We start from the raw sequence: 19,240 nt of genomic DNA, 5'->3' as shown, positions 1-19,240 counted from the left end.
TTCATAAGACGGTAACTAATATAACATGTGAGCAGTATAACAATCATAAGATGAAATTAACAATAAAACTATTATAACCAATTATTTATAATCTCTTATTTCAAGATAAAACAATTACTTATATCGACAAAGGGTCCCGAAATCATACCTTATTCTTATATACGGAGTAGTAGTTATATTTTACGAAATACTATGAAATATTCCCCACTTGTATGAGAGAGGTATTAGAAGCTCTTTGTTCCTTCTCAATCTTCACATATGAGTTGCTATTTATAGCAAAATATTACTTGGCCAACAAGGTTTACTAGCTCCCATGAATATTCAAGGCCTATGCTAAGGATTAAACCATGCAAAGACACGTTGCAAGGGATTAACATGTTGACTATCATCTTACGTGTCATTCATAATCAAAGCCATTTTTCGATCCGATCAACTATAGAAAAGTCATTTCGATATTAACTATAATTTCGTGTTAACGGATAATATAAAAATATGTCATCTTAGTCATTTAATAAATTAATATATTTTTTTTTTTGGATATTACAATTTATTATTATATTTTGGGATACTCTACATGGTTCCCCTATATTTTTTCATATTGTATGGGGTGCCCTCTTTTTTAGCTAAAAATCTTTGACTGACTATAATTCTTGGTCGCGAACTTGAAACCGACAAAAAAAAAATTCACATTAAAGAACTCGTAAAGATGATCAAGTTGAAAAAAAAAATCATTATTTTATGAACTCGTAGCCATTAGATATAGCCGATCAAAGTTTATTTGGTTAAAAACGTTTGACCGACCGTAATTCTTGCAACAAATTTTGAAAGTGCAATATTTTTTTTCGAATCGAATATTTTGTAAAGGCGATCAATTTGAAAAAAAAAATCGCCGCATTCCGAACTCATGACCACGAATTATGGGCTGTCAAAATTTTTTAGTGAAAAAAGAGGGGTATTATTTAGAAAACCAAAAAACTGGAGGGTACCATGTAGAATATCCCTTATATTTTTTTTGGTGTAACGAATTATTATATATTATTATTAATGAATAATATTTATTTATTATTATTATTATTATTATTATTATTATTATTATTATTATTATTATTATTATTAGGGTAAATTGATAAACAGTAACAACTTAAAACCTCTTTTTCATAATCACTACCAACATAAAAAAAATTCCATAATCACTACCAACATAATGACTCCGACCTAATATCACTACCAAATGCCCGTAAAACCTCATTAAATTCGACAATTTTAAATTTCCCTCTTAAAATCTTGTTTTTTATCCCCCAAACTACCCCTTCCCTTATTAATTAAAACTCATTCTATCCTACTACCATCCTCCTATTAAACCCAACTCTAAAAACTTAATCTTTAGATGAATCAAAGGCAAGGGTATTCACCAAAGAAGATAATAGGAGGGATGGTAAGTGGAAGTCATCACATGCCCTCATTAGATGCTTTCGCGTTAAAAGTAAAGATGGGATGCCTGGAGAAAATAAATTGAAAGCGGCTATTAAGGGCAACAATACAAAAAAAAAAGCAGGATATAGTGAAAAGGAACAAGATTCCTGAAATGCCCATTGAACTTCCAATTTCAAACAAACAAGGCAACCATGGGGGGATGCAGTTTCAAATCATGTTAGAGATCCTAAGTCTTAGGAAGAAATACATTAAGGGGATATGGATCTCTATGACATTAATTTAGACTCTTCCATATAGATACCCATTATTGGCAAAAAGCCAATCAAATTGTATCTTAGGATAAGTGGAAGTCATCACATGCCCTCATTAGATGCTTGCGCATTAAAAGTAAAGATGGGATTGTAATACCCGCCCCGTTAGGGACCCGTTGATCGCAGTTGACTGACCTTAGACACATGTCTAGACCTCTGGGAACTTTATTAGTTCGATCTTATGTTATGATAACCTTTGGGATTAGGAAGCTCGATCTCGCGTAGGCTAATCGATCGAGTAGCCCAGTGACTCGATCAAGTAGAGGCCACTCGATCGAGTAAGTCCCATACTCGATCGACTATGTCGAGTTCAGCGGTAGATATAAATCGTGAAGTCGTGAACCAAAATCAGTTTTTATTTCATTTCTTCCTAAACCTAATTGTCGATACCTTTCTCTCCTTCACCAACCTTCACCTCTTGAGATCCTTTATGCTTGGGGACATCATGGGAGCGAAAGCTTGAGTCGGGTAGCGATCTTGTCGTCGGAATGCCGAGTATAGGTGAGTCATCATCATCATACCTAGATTTATTTATGGTTAGGGTTGTTAGTAATAGGTTTTTCCCTACTGTTTTGATAGGTGTCTTTGGTGGTTGCGTTGTCTTCGTACGGTTGTATGCGATGTTGATGTTGATTGCTAAAGGTAGGTTTTCCTATTCAGTACTATTGATTGTTTGGTATGTTGGTTGTGTTGCTAGTTGGTATTGGTTTTGTTTACCTTTGTATTGTGATTGGTTGTTGTTGATTGTCTGTGGTTCGCGAGGTGCGTCCTCGGCTGAGTGGAGTCATCTCGGAAATGGCTTCACGCCCTTAATTCGCCCCTTGTGGTTCCCTCCACTAGGGGGTGTGCACATTAATGGACATGGGTTATATGCTTGATGGAGATGAGTGGGGCTTAGGTGGGAAAGACTGCGGGCCTCCACTGGCGGTGTAGAATATCTGTTGCGGTGAATATTCTGGCAGGACTTTTCTTTCTGGTTAGTCAGATGGTTGATGGGTGGGTCGAGGTGGACTTGGATTGTGTATGTTGTACCTTGTGTTTTGTGTCTGTTCTTTAGTTACTGACCTTGTGTGGTGTTGTCTGTGTTTCTTCTTGTGTTGTATCTACCATGATCCATTATGATGAGTAGTCAGTCTTAGCAGGTGTTGATATGTGGAGCTTAGCTGGGTGCTTTGGAGGGACGAGTCTATCACTGACTCATGGCATGGATAGTATCACCGTGGTTGATAGTGTTTGTATCAGTTGTACCTTTTCCTTTGTCAAGTTAAACTTGTAATAAACCTAATTGTTCTTTTATTGACGTTATGATATTTACTATTCCTCGGGCAACCGAGATGGTAATGCCCTTATCCGCTAGGAAAGTTATTGTCAAGGCTCTTTGGTAGATGGTGGTGTTACAAAGTGGTAAAGTATGTGAGTTATTGTTATTGTTATTGTTATTGTTATTGTTATTGTTATTGTTATTGTTATTGTTATTGTTATTGTTATTGTTATTGTTATTGTTATTGTTATAAGTAGATATGTGAGTTAAAGTATGTCATAGCTGGATTGAATAGTATGTCGTTTGGAATGTTGTAGAATAGGAGTAGTAATGTTTGATTGCGGTAATCATGGTATATGCAAGGTAATGTTAATCGATAGTAATCGTATGGAAATAGTTAGTGACGAGTTCTAAAATACCTTAGGCTCCGAACGATTTGTTGTTTTGCAGGAACGACCAATCGAATTCGTAATCTTTTGTCGCTTGTTTTGACTTACTCGACCAAGTAAGCCTTACTTGACCGAGTAGGAAGGTCACTTGATCGAGTTTGATGGAAAACATAATCAATGCTAATTCTGCCAGCGTCAAAACTCGACCGAGTAACCTCAACTCGATCGAGTAGCGGCTACTCGATCGAGTACCTCAGCCACTCGATCGAGTAACTGCTGCTACAGTAACACAGGATTCTTAAACAGATTTTTGAGGCTTATAAACCTCCATCTTTTCATTCCTTCTTCTTATTTCACTCTTTTAAAAACCTAATTCTCTCTTAAACTTTCATCCTTACAAAACTTTGGTGATTTTTGTTGTTTGATTCATTCCGCATCTCTTTAATTTCATTCCCTGAATCCGTTTGCAACTTATTCAAGGTAAACCTCTACTTTTTTTTTTTTTTTTTTAATCAATTTGTAATATGTAATGGTGTTCGATTTTCTGGAATTTTGGTTTTTATACCCAAATCTTGTGTTGTAATTGTTTTATTTTGATAGAAATCACCTTGAATCATTGTTATTGATGTTAGAAATTGCAAAATTGAACCAATTTGTGACCATATGTGGACCGAATTTTCTAGGGTTTACTCTTAAAATTTGATTTTTGTTCATCTTTTGCATCTTTAAAGGTCGAAATAGAGTAGGGAATACTACTAGTATCATGTTTAGTGCTTGTTTTTGGTTAATCTCATCCAAAATTTCGTCTTAAAACACCGTCTTAAAAGTGCCCAAAATTGAAATTTTGCCTCAACTTTTGTGATAAGACTTAATTTTTGGGAGAGTATTGGTGTGGATATAACTCGTTGGTAAAAGCAACCAACCAAAACAATATTTATAATTTCACAAACTACTCTTAGTAAAGAGGTAAGTAAAGGTCTGATCCCAAGGGACGGGTATTGATGTAGGATTCTCAATTGTAAATAGCTATGTCTTAGGATGTCATAATTTGGGTTGAGGTGATGTGTAATCTAAACTAATTAACAAAATAAAAGTAAATTAATGAAAACAAAGCAAAGTAAATAGAGGGGTTGTAAACAAATGATTAAAGGCACTAGTGTGTCATGGGTTCATAGGGGATTCATGGGAGTAGATCATACAAACATGTTCTCAATTAGATGCAAGCACTTATTGTTGTGATGGGATCGAGTTAGTGTATATCTTACAATCCCTAAGAAGGTTTGGGTCCCGGAGCCGAGTCGTCTAGACTGTACAACACCTACAAGTCGACTTAATCCTTCCTATTCAACTCTATGCATGGTCTAATGAGGCTCGAGTTGGTTTATGTCTTACAAGCCTCATTGAAAAGATAAGGGATGGTAAAAAAATGCAAGGATTCATAGGCTCGCATTTTATCAAACATAACAAGTGCATAGGTTGAAATCACAACAAGTAAGCAAATTAATTATGAAAACATATTAGATTAAGCATAGATCAATCCCCATGTTTGTTTCCCCTAATTCCTCATTAACCCTAGCTAAAGAATCTACTCACTCATGATCAAGTTTAGCATGCTAATAAGGTTGTCAACCATACTAACAAAGCAAAACATGATGAATAAGTGAAAGTGATTAACAATAATTAAACAAGATTAAGAAGGAATTATACCTATGGAGATTATCCAAATAATAAAGCAAAGAATAATAGAAGTACTTGATGATTGATGGAAGGTTGTCAATCCTCCAAATAAACCCAAATAATCTTCTAATTACCCAAATAAAAGGAAGAACAATAGAGAAATTAAGGAAAGATTAAGATGTGATTAATATTGAGAATTGTATTACAACTAAATTAAGACTAATTTAAGAGAGCATAAGATGGGATTAAGAGTTGATGCTAATCTAGGTAGTACAAAGGGGTATTTATACTAAATATTTGGTACAAGGATTAGAGTTACTAAGGGCTTAAATGACTATTAAGACCCTAATAAAACTTGAGGAAATGCTACTCCCGAGGGAAATGCGCGAATCCTCCTTGCTAGTCCTGCCTTGATCCGCTCGTCCTGTGCTGAGGCACGGGCTGTTCTGTGAAGGGATCCGCTCGGATCAGGCTCGGGACGCTCGGATCCTTGGGTAGAGTAGTTCCCTAGTTTGGCTCCTCGACAATCCGCAAGGATCGTGTTGGGGATGCAAGGATCTTTTCATCATTGCCCATTTCAATTTATTTATCTACTTAGGTCTCTAGTGTCGGTCTTCCCTTTGATGCTTAGTCATTGGATGCGATCCATTTAGCTCCATTTCGCCTTATAAATGCAAGGTTAGCCATCCTCTCCTACCAAGGACACAAAACCTCAAAGAATATGCAAAATGGGAAACTAAAGATAATAAATGACCCAAATATGTGCTAAAAAGCATAGGAACGAGGTTAATTCGGGGACTAAATGTGCTCAAATATGAGTCACATCAAACATCCCCAAACCGAACCTTTGCTCGTCCCGAGTAAAGAGGTGACTAAAACTAGGACCCTTATTTGAAATAACCTACTAATATAGCCGATATGAGACAATTAGCGGGTCTCACTCCGCCCCTTCAACTCACAACAAGACAACCATGAGGTAGAATGACTTCTTGCAAGGCAAGGTGGGGCTTGCCAAAATGGCGATACATCCAAGCATTAAGCACACAAAAGCAAGTAATTAATGCATCTACAAAAATGAATAGTCACTTTCCTCATCTAAGTGGCGGAAATTATCTAGAAGGGAAGCAATCTAAGGGTACACACTCTATCATAGATATGGTTTCTTCAAACTACTAAGCCTAGAAGGATACCAATAAATCACCTCCAAGTTGTTTCAAGCTAGGGTACCTTTGTCCTCAATCGTTAAATGCTTTCATCAAGAGTATACTCCTTATGGTGTTAGAAACACTGTAGGATCGCGGAATTCCCCCTCTTGCCTAGACAAGAAGAAGGTGTTGGAAATCTATATCTCATTACTTAACATATTCTTATATGTTACAAATTAATTTAGTCATAAAATTAATTTAAATCTTATGCATGCAAACTAAATAAGAAGAGATAAGAAAATCAATTTCTCACCAATTAAATTTCGGTCAAATGGGCACCAACAAGATCTCCTTCTTGTTAGTTCTTGAGCTTTCCAATATTGGATGAACATTCATGACTTCAAAATAGAAGCCCTCCAATTAGTAGCACCCAAGACTATCCCTTAATCCCACAAACTAATATGTACTAGATATTTGTAATGTGGTTTACCTTAAAATTGATTACTAATACTCATATACTACTACTAGTATTATTAGTGATTGATATGAACAAATTAGATTCATAAAAGGACTTTTATGAAGAACAAGGACTTTTAGAGAGAGAGAGAGAGAGAGAGAGAGAGAGAGAGAGAGAGAGAGAGAGAGGTATTTTCATAAAAATATGTTAGAATGAATAAAAATGAGAAAAAACTCTCTATATTTACTCACAAAAACCGGTGGCCTCATGTAGTCCATAGACCATAATTATTTTTGTTTTTGTCTTCACAAGACAAATGTGTAAGCCTTTGTCCATAGTCATGTCACTATCAAGCATATTGGACAAATGAATAAGACAAATGGAAAAAGACAAAACATCTCACAATGCCCACCAATTTCGGTTTATGTGTGTAATATGGAGTCCATTTTATTTTTGTCAATTGTACAATTGAATGTCATGTGACATGTGACATGTCTTATGTCATGTTTTAATTTAAAATGCATATTTAACAAATTAAATATCATTTACAAATTAAATAAATCATATTTAACAAATTGACTAGTAATTTAAAATTACTTTCTCATAAAATGGTCATTTAATTACTAGTTAGTATAATTCACAACATCTTGTAATTATAACTGACTTATCATTCTCATCTCGCGTGTTTCGCAAACACCGATTAATTTTAGTAATATAACTTCTTAAATTACTAAATAAAATCTTATTTAATCACATTATAATAAGATGTCATTTTCTCTCTTATGATAATAATTTGTTCAATTTTAAGGAATTAATTAATCAGACGGCATACAATTAATTTACCTTTTCAATTAAGGGACTCGTCCTTTAGGTGTGACCTCAAGGGATCAATCGATCACCACCGTCGCAAGACGACGAAAATGTCAAACTCTAGCCAACCAATCATTACCGATATGTGTGGACCATTTGACTATATATGTAATGTATCATCCCTTTCGTATTCTTAAAATGAGATTTGAACATGTGATCATCATGATCGACAGTTGTGATCGCATTATTGTCGGAGGACACATATTCCAACAATCTCCCACTTGTCCTTCGACAAGTGTGCGTCACCAATTCTCTTGTCCTATTACTATCTCCCACTCAATGCAAGGTGTCTTTCGGGTCGTACTTGCAAGTTATCATATCAAGAGTGGTTTCCTCGATCTGGAGAATAACTGATTGACCGGAGTTATCTACCATAGATACCATCCGAGCGTGGCCACGCATTTCCAGTTCATTACTCCTCGAGTGGCCATGAGATATTGTTTTAACCCTGACAAGAGGGTGGACAATTTCTATCGCACTTATTCCCTTCGACTAACCACAACCATCATAACCCAAAATATGCCCATTTGACCCCATTTACGAAGGTCGTAGTAACACAAATCAAAGTTAATCTGAAACTGTGCCACCTTAGGCGAACAGTCTTTAGTCAAAATAATCGACTCATTAGAATACTATAGTAGCTCTCGCCACGACCAGGCTATATAAATTTGTCAGAACTCTATAAGCGGTCACTGCCCGACAAAGTGTTCTTAACAGTCTGCCTATGTGATCGACTAGTCATCTCACATGACTCTATAGCACTTGAACTTGCCATCAATCGCATCACACTCTAGTCACTTCGAGACGTCACCTCATACAAGTGACTATGGGCGAATACCATGTTAATCCGGGTTCACTTTAACGGGGTTCAATATTGTCTCTACAACCCGTTTGGATGTAACAAAGTATAAAAAGGAGTTTTTAAAGTAAAAACTCGAACGACAAATGCGATTATCACATATGAATAGTCAATGCCTGATTACTATTTCATGTTCTATAATCTAATTTGATCTTGTATGTAGTTGTTCATTTCAATTCAATTGAAATGACATGACTCATCATGTTTAGCCTATGAGAAGGCTTTGGTTAGTAGGTTTTATCAACTTCTTGTACCTTACTCAACCTTACTACATACTCGTTTTCCTTTGTAATGTATACATTTGCATTACAAAACTTTTTGAGTACGTGTCGAGATCCAATCAAGACATAGGCCCTCTAGCCTAAGAATCGCTCCCACTGTTTTCACAGTGTGCGTGACTCATCCTCTTGCACATCTCATGATTGCAAGTGTACTCAATTTCCGTTGTAAATATTTCTCATTGTTCTTTATTGCCTAGAATGATTCTAGAAGATATATTTCTTAAATATCATAGCCGCAATGGTATCTTAACCATCCTAATGTGTTTTGATTATGGTTTTGTCAGAAACCATGCGCAATCTCAATTGTCAATTGTCACTTGTGTAACACCCTTACACAAAATTGCATCAAAAACACTTTGCATTATATCCTTTATGCTTTTTCAAGCACTTAAGGGTAATCTTTATGGCTTACTTTGTAACTTATTACTTAAATTCGATTTTGAAACAATTCATCATACTCAAAGTATATGAAGTGTTATACATCATTTCCTATTTAATTGTTTCGGCAAAAACTCCCTTAAGCAAATGGAATCAATCAAATATGTTCAATTTTATTGAACTAGTCATGAATCTTATCAACATGAGACTTCTTATTTGACGCTAATATCATGTAGATTTATCTTCATAAATCCGGATATTAAAGATATATTATAATACTCCAAAAGTCTTAAATCATTCTCAATGATCAATATGTCATCCATATATAAGACTAATTAAAATTTCCGTAACTCCCACTAAACTTCATGTATAAACACAACTTCTCGACTTATCGAGAAAAGTTTAATAACATGATCAAAACATTGATTCCAACTCATTGATGTCCTACTTAAGACCCTCTCTTAAGTTTCACATTATCTTAGGATTGCAAGAATCTACAAAACTCAAGACATGTATTGAATACATTCCTTCTAATTGAAGAAGTGGGTTTTAGATTCACTCGCTATGTATTTCATAATAATGAAACACAATCCCTAAGAAGATCCAAATAGACTTAAGCATTTCAACCAGTGCAAAACTCTTTGCCACCAATCTTGCTTTGAAATCTCTCTTTATTAGTGCAAAACCCTTTGTCACTAATCAAGCCTTTTTATTTCGGATTTTCATGGCTCTAAGCCTTGTATTGAGTTGTGACTTTAAACACTCTCATGTAAGTCATATGTTCATTACTTTCTAGAAGTAATCAACTTGAATCAAACGATTTCTTTTGTAAGTTATAAGCTCTTTACTTTCTTAAAAGATGAATTCAACAAGTGACGAATTTAACCTCCTAGGTTTTAAAGAAACAACATCTTACACAAAACGTCTCATGTAGCCAGGAAAGACCAGTTTCTTGCGACATAACATTCTTTGTGGAATTCTTTGTGGCTCTTGAATAATTTCTCCCACTCTGTCTTCTAGAAATAAACTTGTATGGGCACAAGTGAGTTAGAAAGACAGCTTCACGAGCCGCAAACCCGTCGTACTCGTGATAATTGAAAGGGAAAAATGAGCATTTGTTTCTTGTGGAAACTTACAAATATGGTACTCTACCATTTCATATCTCATATGATTCAATTTAGATTTAGTGGAAAAATAATTTAGACAAAATGATAAAATCTCCAAAAAGATCAAGTAACTCAAAGTAACTTGATTGAAGTCCAAATCATATCGAATAGCGTTTGATTTCTTATCCAACCACACATTATTCCATAATGCGTGTTAAGAGAGATTAACTTATGATACTATATCACATTTCCTTTGGCTTATATCAAAGTCTTCACTTTGATAATCCCATCACGACTAAATCGTGATTCCTTGAACTCTTTGAACTTCTTCAAAGATTTCTCTATTTATCTTATTAAGTGAATACATTAGCGTCAACTTAAATCATTGATAAAAGTAAATGATCAACCTATTTTGTATCAACGATTTACATTCTCGATCTCCTTTTCAACCAAAAGGCACGAGACATCTTGCTTTGAGTACAAGATACGCATATACCATAAGATCTAATGGTTTCAAGAGTACTCGATAACTCTTTGCGTTCATCATTCCAGAATCTTAGGTTTGATCTTGGGTTACCAATTTGAGTCTTGCATCATCTTCATGATATATTATTCTAGTTTGGTTTAGAATATAATCACCTTGATAATGGGCTAGCCATACATCAAATCATGGTGTATAGGGTCACAAAAGTGAAACCTCTTTTTGTATCTTAACAAGTTCATATTCTTATTTAGAGTTCATTTACTTAATAGTCACAATTAAGTACAACTCTAAACCCAAAAACTAGATTTAGTACACAATGACTCTATCTCTCAACATTATTGTTGCTAGTCGTCATATTCTAATCATTCTATGTATCGCATACAATGATGAAAACCACCATCGGTTTCTAATATTGACGAAATGGTACTAGCAAAATTTATGTCAATCAAATAAATAAAGAACTAAGTCTTATTAGATGTCCCACAACTAACTTGCTTATTCTTTAACAACTTGGGGTAGTTTCCTTTCTAGTGTCCAACATTTAAGACAATGGAAACTTTATTGGTCGGGATTGATAGGTTTAGTATCGTCATTCTCAATAACTTTACTTTTAACATTACCTTGTATCAATTCCATTATAATCTTTACTTCTTGAACCTCGTCCTTTTCTTAACGGTTTAAGAGAATGCTCCCACTTATTACAAAGAATCTTTACTTAGAGAAGCAAAGTTGAATCTTATGAAGACTACTCTTCAATTCAATCGTTTTAGTCTTAAAACTTTCATTGAAGTGGTTGCGGTATTTTGGTCAATTTTGATTTCCAACAAATCTAATTACCAAAATTAGAAACAATTCATTGTAAGTAGATGTGTTAGTCAAGAATCAAAAACCTGTTTGATAATGAATAACTTTTATCTATACTCTTTACAAGAGATCCTTAGCAATGGTTCATTTGAGGTTTTAGAAGCAAATTCATATTTGTCTTTAGTTACGAAGTTTTAAAGGAGATTTGAATCAAAAATCGAAATGATATCGTATATGAATTGTGGTAAAGAAATAGAACAATATGATAACGGAATAGTGGAAAAACTTAACATTTATCGTTATAATAATACTTGTAAATAATAAGTAAAACATTTACATAGTGACCTCTACCCAACTACGATAAATGATTCCAAGATCCAAATTCATATTAACTTGGGCACGGTAGGGCCTATTCATCCCTTATCAATATAACTCGGTGGATTAACTCTTTAATCGATTCTACTTTTAGAACTCTTGGTCGATAAAATTACATTAACATTTATCTTTAGCCCGGAACACATGCGACTACGGTCACGAATACTTCCGTTGAGCTCAATCCAAATTTCGAATAAATGTGTCCATGATCCAAATCAATATCAACTTGGGCACGGTAGGGCCGATTCATCCCTTATCAACATGAATTCGGTGGATAGACATTTATCACCCACTTCCCCTACGTAAAAAGGTTTGTACCCCGGTAGGGCCAAGTGCACTCCCTCGTGAAATAGGTTTTCATGGTTTCTACTTTTTGGTAAGGCTATGTCTCAATTGATTATTTTAGCGAGAGGTCATGTCAATTTATTATCTATCATGTTTTAAGTGAACTAAAGCGGTGAACTACGATAATTGTAATTGACACGGTCGATAAACTCGATTAAAAGATGATGCATGTTTTAGTTATGGCGATTTAGCGATGCATGCGACATATAAATAAAATGCAAAGCATAAATTAAATCCTAGTATGGCCTTCCTAAAAAGAAAATCTAATTAACTATTACATATTCGGAAACCAACTCCATTGGTCCCTTGAACTTCGGTTTTGGCACGCATCTCGAGGTAACACCGTCTTTATGTATCGCCTTCTTGAGTGACACCGTCTTCAAGGAACTCCGAAATAAATAAATTACATAACAAATTACATAATTTCCTATTATACATTTGTAATTAAAATAAAATAAATCTATTAAATTACAAAACGGTGATACGAGATCACAATAAATTACAACCGAATCGATATTCCCATACATTTCGGGTAATACCAATTAAAAACTAAGGCCATACTAAGTAAAATTACATAATTCAAAAAAATTACATAAAATAAAATTATGACAATCATAAATAAAATGCAGCATTATAGTATGTATGAACATGCCCAATTTTATGCTAAATCGCCTTTAAGGAGCCAATATCGTATATTAAACGGTTTTTATGGATTTGCGTGATTCAACCTTTTAAAATCACAATAAATTACATAAATTCATATTTATGCACAAGTTAATTATCCTAACCTCTTAGGACTCAAAATTAGTCTCCACTAACTATTTGACCATAATTAACTTATATTTCTTAAAATTGTTCATTAATGGACTCAAAATTATAATAAAATGCCATAAACTTCAAATAAATCACAAAAATTTCAAATAAATTCAAAATTTGAAATTTAAACTCATGAACATTCTGGAAAAAAAATACCATGACACTCATAATGTTCAAAAACTTAGGTTTAAATTTCGAAATTTATCGGGAAAAACAATGTTGCGGTTTATCGGATTTATCAATTATAATCATAAAAACATGAGAAAAATTATATTCATCAAATTTTCAATTTTAGATCTGAAAAAGATAATAAAATGCAACATGTGACGTTTTTCCTTAGTCATGAAGTATGTTTTAGCAATTATTCACTAATTAAGTCACTATTTATGCTATTTTTCATCAAAAATCCATAAATCATGCATGAAGACTTCATTATAGCCTATTATTTTACACACATCTTGTAAAATTGCATGTGACAATATACTAAATTTCTATGACCAGATTCGAAATTTATCTCATATTAACCTATTTTTCATCTAAATCCAATTTTTATCATGAAAAATCCATATTTCGAGCATAAAACCTCCTAAAATTCTGAAAATTTCCAGATCATCTAAAAATAATATATGTTAAAACATATCCAAAAACCACTGAAAAATTCGAAGTTTAGCTAATTTTCGTCCAAAAATGACATTTTTATCATAAAAATCACATTTTAATGCCAATATTATATAAAATGAACAATAAAATCCATAAATTAAACCAAAATATCCTAAAACATTTTAGGACCAGAAACTTTAACATGCATAATAAATTTCGTGATATATCATAATAAACACAAATTTATAAGTTTTGTTTGTTAATCATATAACTCGGAAAACAATAACCGATTTGCATGCAAACAACCTAAGGCTCTGATACCACTTGTTGGAAATCTATATCTCATTACTTAACATATTCTTATATGTTACAAATTAATTTAGTCATAAAATTAATTTAAATCTTATGCATGCAAACTAAATAAGAAGAGATAAGAAAATCAATTTCTCACCAATTAAATTTCGGTCAAATGGGCACCAACAAGATCTCCTTCTTGTTAGTTCTTGAGCTTTCCAATATTGGATGAACATTCATGACTTCAAAATAGAAGCCCTCCAATTAGTAGCACCCAAGACTATCCCTTAATCCCACAAACTAATATGTACTAGATATTTGTAATGTGGTTTACCTTAAAATTGATTACTAATACTCATATACTACTACTAGTATTATTAGTGATTGATATGAACAAATTAGATTCATAAAAGGACTTTTATGAAGAACAAGAGAGAGAGAGAGAGAGAGAGAGAGAGAGAGAGAGAGAGAGAGAGAGAGAGAGAGAGGTATTTTCATAAAAATATGTTAGAATGAATAAAAATGAGAAAAAACTCTCTATATTTACTCACAAAAACCGGTGGCCTCATGTAGTCCATAGACCATAATTATTTTTGTTTTTGTCTTCACAAGACAAATGTGTAAGCCTTTGTCCATAATCATGTCACTATCAAGCATATTGGACAAATGAATAAGACAAATGGAAAAAGACAAAACATCTCACAATGCCCACCAATTTCGGTTTATGTGTGTAATATGGAGTCCATTTTATTTTTGTCAATTGTACAATTGAATGTCATGTGACATGTGACATGTCTTATGTCATGTTTTAATTTAAAATGCATATTTAACAAATTAAATATCATTTACAAATTAAATAAATCATATTTAACAAATTGACTAGTAATTTAAAATTACTTTCTCATAAAATGGTCATTTAATTACTAGTTAGTATAATTCACAACATCTTGTAATTATAACTGACTTATCATTCTCATCTCGCGTGTTTCGCAAACACCGATTAATTTTAGTAATATAACTTCTTAAATTACTAAATAAAATCTTATTTAATCACATTATAATAAGATGTCATTTTCTCTCTTATGATAATAATTTGTTCAATTTTAAGGAATTAATTAATCTGTATCGGCATACAATTAATTTACCTTTTCAATTAAGGGAATCGTCCTTTAGGTGTGACCTCAAGGGATCAATCGATCACCACCGTCAAGACGACGACAAGAATAATGTCAAACTCTAGCCAGCCAATCATTACCGATATGTGTGGACCAGTTGACTATATATGTAATGTATCATCCCTTTCGTATTCTTAAAATGAGATTTGAACATGTGATCATCATGATCGACAGTTGTGATCGCATTATTGTCGGAGGACACATATTCCAACAGAAAGGTCGTCCCCTCTCTACCATGCATAAAAGTGGGTTCAATGGATAAAGGGATCATTGTATTTTGAGTTTCATAATGGGAGTTTGCTTTTGATGTTGTTATTCCCCCCAATTTCTTGTGGCATTTTACATTTTTGAGAACAATTTCTTTTTGCCATTTCTTTGATGTTTGGCATTTTGGTACTTGACAATTTTTTTTTGCATTTTTGAATATTTTCAAAGTCACCCCAATTAGTAACGAGGGTGCTTATGTTTGAAGCATAGGAGTTCTTATTTTTGTACTCCTCTTTTCTTTGATGCAAATTGCAAACTTCTTGTTTTCCATTTTTGATTGCTTGAACTCAATTTGATAATTTTTGTGCCCATTCCCTTTTTGTTGACAAAATGTGATAGAAGTGGAAGATGGTTGCCTGGTTTCAAGGGTCACCTTGGAATAAACGATATCCAAGGAGTTATCACACCACAAGGTACTCTTGACTAGGCCTTAATCCATGGGTCAAAGGATACTAGCATGACACATCCTAGGGTGTTTTAGAAGCATTCTAATGAGCAAAGTCTTAAGAATAAAAAGTATCTACAAGGGCCTTATACACTTGTCAAGCTAACTAAATAGATGTTTTCACAAAATTTTTCCTAAAATGCAACTACATGCCATGATGCAACTAACATTTATACAACCTAATGCAAATGCTTCTATCAACTAGTATGCCATATAAACTAAATGCAACTCCTAGAATCACATTGGTTTGTACCGCATCAATCAACATTAACATAGAGAGGAAAAAGGAGATTGGAAAGATCATACCATGCGGTCTTCATATTCCTCATGCCTCGGATGTGGCGTAGTCGATCCAATGTAATAGAAGGATAAACAAACAAACAAACAAATAAGTATATACAAAATATACAATTCTACACTATAAAGGAAATGAACATGTTTTGTGTTTTTTTAATTTTTCAAATTTTTGTCATTTTTGTTTTTATGAAATAAAAGGACATATTTTTGTGTTGTTCAAAAATTTTCAAAGTTTTTATTTTAGAAGTCAAGTTAGAATTTCCCATCCCCACACTAGTATGGGCATTGTCCTCAATGGTCAAAACGATAAGAAATTATGTAAGCTAAATGAGAATGCATGATTTCTACACTAAAATGCAAACTATATGACATATGTACAATTGATGCATTCTAAACTACATTATATGATGCATGAATTTATTGGTTGGAGAGCTAATTTAGATTAACTCCCAATCCTTGTGCTTGAACTTCCCCAAACCAAGTAAGACACTATTTCTAGTGTAAAAGTAGGGAGGTTCATGCATAAGTATGCAATGCATGAAACTAATTGTCATTTTGGATTTTCAAAAATGGGAACAATATGAGACACCTCAATGGAACCGAGGTGGGAGTCCTTTAAATGTTGCTAGGACTCAAGACAAATGATCAAGATTTAAAATTTAGAACAAGAGATATAAACAAAGCTAAAGGAGGTGTAGGAAACTCACAATAGAATAGGTTGAAGTCAAGTAGTCAACCCCACATATGTGGCATCCTCCAAAAGCTTGTCAACCCTCAATTGTCGCTCATTGCGACATCCTCGTCACTATCATTGTTTTCATCATCAACTTCCTCATCATCTTATTCTTCATCTACCTCCATTGGCCCGGAGGCTTCACCACTCTCTTCATCATCATTTGTATTTTGCTCTTCTTCCTCTTCTTCTTCTTGGCAAGAGTCACTACCTTTCCCGTTCTTAACAAAAACAATCTCCTTCCCCCTAGCAACTCGACTATCCATGTTGGCATCTCTAGAAGCACTTGAGAAGAATACCTCCTTATCCGCCCTTGGTTATACCACTACCAAAGCTTTGGAGGCAAGAAGAGCTTATTGCCTCTTTGATAGATTTGAGGTTTTGGGTGCATTGTTTCCGCCTTTTGTTCTTGCCATGTTGTTATCCTTCTTGAATTTGTATCACAAACCAATATTGTGCTTGAGTGCTCCTTATTTCGTCAAGCTTTAATCAATTCTTTAATCAATTTTGGGATTTTCGAAATTTCACTCAAACCCTAGAAAATCGATTCAATTTATGAGGATTTTGATGTTTGGATGGTCTTTTGTTGATAAAGGAGTAGTTTAATTTTGATTTGAGGAAGTTTTGTTTTGATTTTGGTGATTTTGGTTGAGAAAATTGTGTTCTTGGATGAGGGGATTGAGGGTTTTGAGGGAGAAAGGATGTGTGTTTATGTTTATAAAAGATAGAAATGAATTAGGAAGGAAGGAAGGAACCCATGTTTTTGTTAAGTAGCAGTAGAGGATGAGCGGATTCAAGACGGGACGCGCGGATCCTCAGTCAGTGCAGTTTGTTTTTCCAACCCGTGCTGGGACACACGGATTCTTGCCAGGACGAGCGGATTCCTTCCTGGGGACGCCCGGATCTTCCTGGTGACGCTCGGCTTTACAAACAACATGGACTTATAAATTTGTAGCATGCCAGGACGCGCAGATTGTTCTCAAGACGAGTGGCTCATGGTCTGGGACGAGCGTCCTGAGTAGGATCTGCTCAAATTTTGACACAGGGCACATTCTTCAATTTAGACTTTACCAGGACCCGCGTCCTAGAGTCAGGATGCTCGAATGCTCCTCTAGGACGCCCGGATCATAACTAGCTCGAGCGAATTCCCTCTGGGGACGCTCGGATTCTCCTCTGCTCCCACGGGCTCAGTTCTGCCCGTGGGTTTTCCTTCTCCCATATCATTCTTTCTTCATTTCCTTTTTTCATTGTTGGGGGTGCACTACGAAGGCTCGGTTAGCCTAGGCAATTGCTATCACCACACTAGATCAAATACTATAAATCAAAGCACGTTAAAATACCTCTCTCACTTACTCTCATATCAAAAATCTTGATCAAAGCACAAAAATGTAAATCCAAAATTGACAAAGATGCAATAAAAGAAATAAAATGCTTGTTAAGGGGTTAGAATATTTACAAATGGTGGTTTAGGGAGGACTCCACCAAACTCTCATTCTTGAATGAGATGTCAAGGGGGCATATCCAAGGTATTGTTGATGTTGCTCAACACCTTGTAGAAGTAGTCAAAGGCTTGTTCATTTTCATTATAAAGATCTTACATAGAATTTTGCACATTGCGTTCTTCATGGTGGTGACTCGAGTCAAGATGAAGACAAGGATCACCAAAGCCTTGGTCTAAGGTCATAACATTGCCGATGTAGGGATTGACTAATCATTCGAATTCGTCATCTCATAGACCACAAACTTCACTAGCTTGCTCTCCAATGATGTCATGAGTTGACAAAAGCAACTCCTATTTCTTGTTGTCATGGCCAATGAGGCCTTCTTCCTTTCTTGTCATGATTGGTGGTGAGCTATTCACGCTCTCATTATTGTTGAAATTTCCTTGCTCTCCGGATAGAGCTACTTAAGGGTTATCCACTTTCTTCTTTCATATGGGTGGTGATTCTTTACCCATAGTTTGATCTTCGCATAGAGATGCTAACTTCTTTATATCACTTTCTCGGCTATAATAGTCGATCATGAAACATGGCTCATGTAGTCGGGGAGCTCTCATTGTTTTGTCAAGGTTGGAAGTGATTGTCTCATCCCCCACTTCAAGTGTGAGCTCTTCATGTTTCACATCAATTACCACTCCCGCGGTATGCAAGAAAAGTCTTCCTAAAATGATAGGAATGTTGGAATCCTCCTCCATGTCTATAATGACAAAGTCTACCGGGATGAAGAACTTGCCAATTCTCACGGGCACATCCTCCCATACCCCTAAAGGTATCTTTGTTGATCGATCCGCCATTTGAAGAGTAATGTTAGTGCACTTGAGCTCTCCCATTCCTAGCCTCTTGCATACCGAGTATGGCATGACACTTACACTTGCTCCAAGGTCACATAATGCTTTGTTGATTGTAGTGTCGCCAATGGTGCATGGAATAGAGAAACT

The sequence above is a fragment of the Silene latifolia genome, unplaced genomic scaffold (genome assembly GCF_048544455.1).
Source record: "Silene latifolia isolate original U9 population unplaced genomic scaffold, ASM4854445v1 scaffold_416, whole genome shotgun sequence".
Taxonomy (NCBI): domain Eukaryota; kingdom Viridiplantae; phylum Streptophyta; class Magnoliopsida; order Caryophyllales; family Caryophyllaceae; genus Silene; species Silene latifolia.
This window is presented reverse-complemented; position numbering follows the sequence as displayed.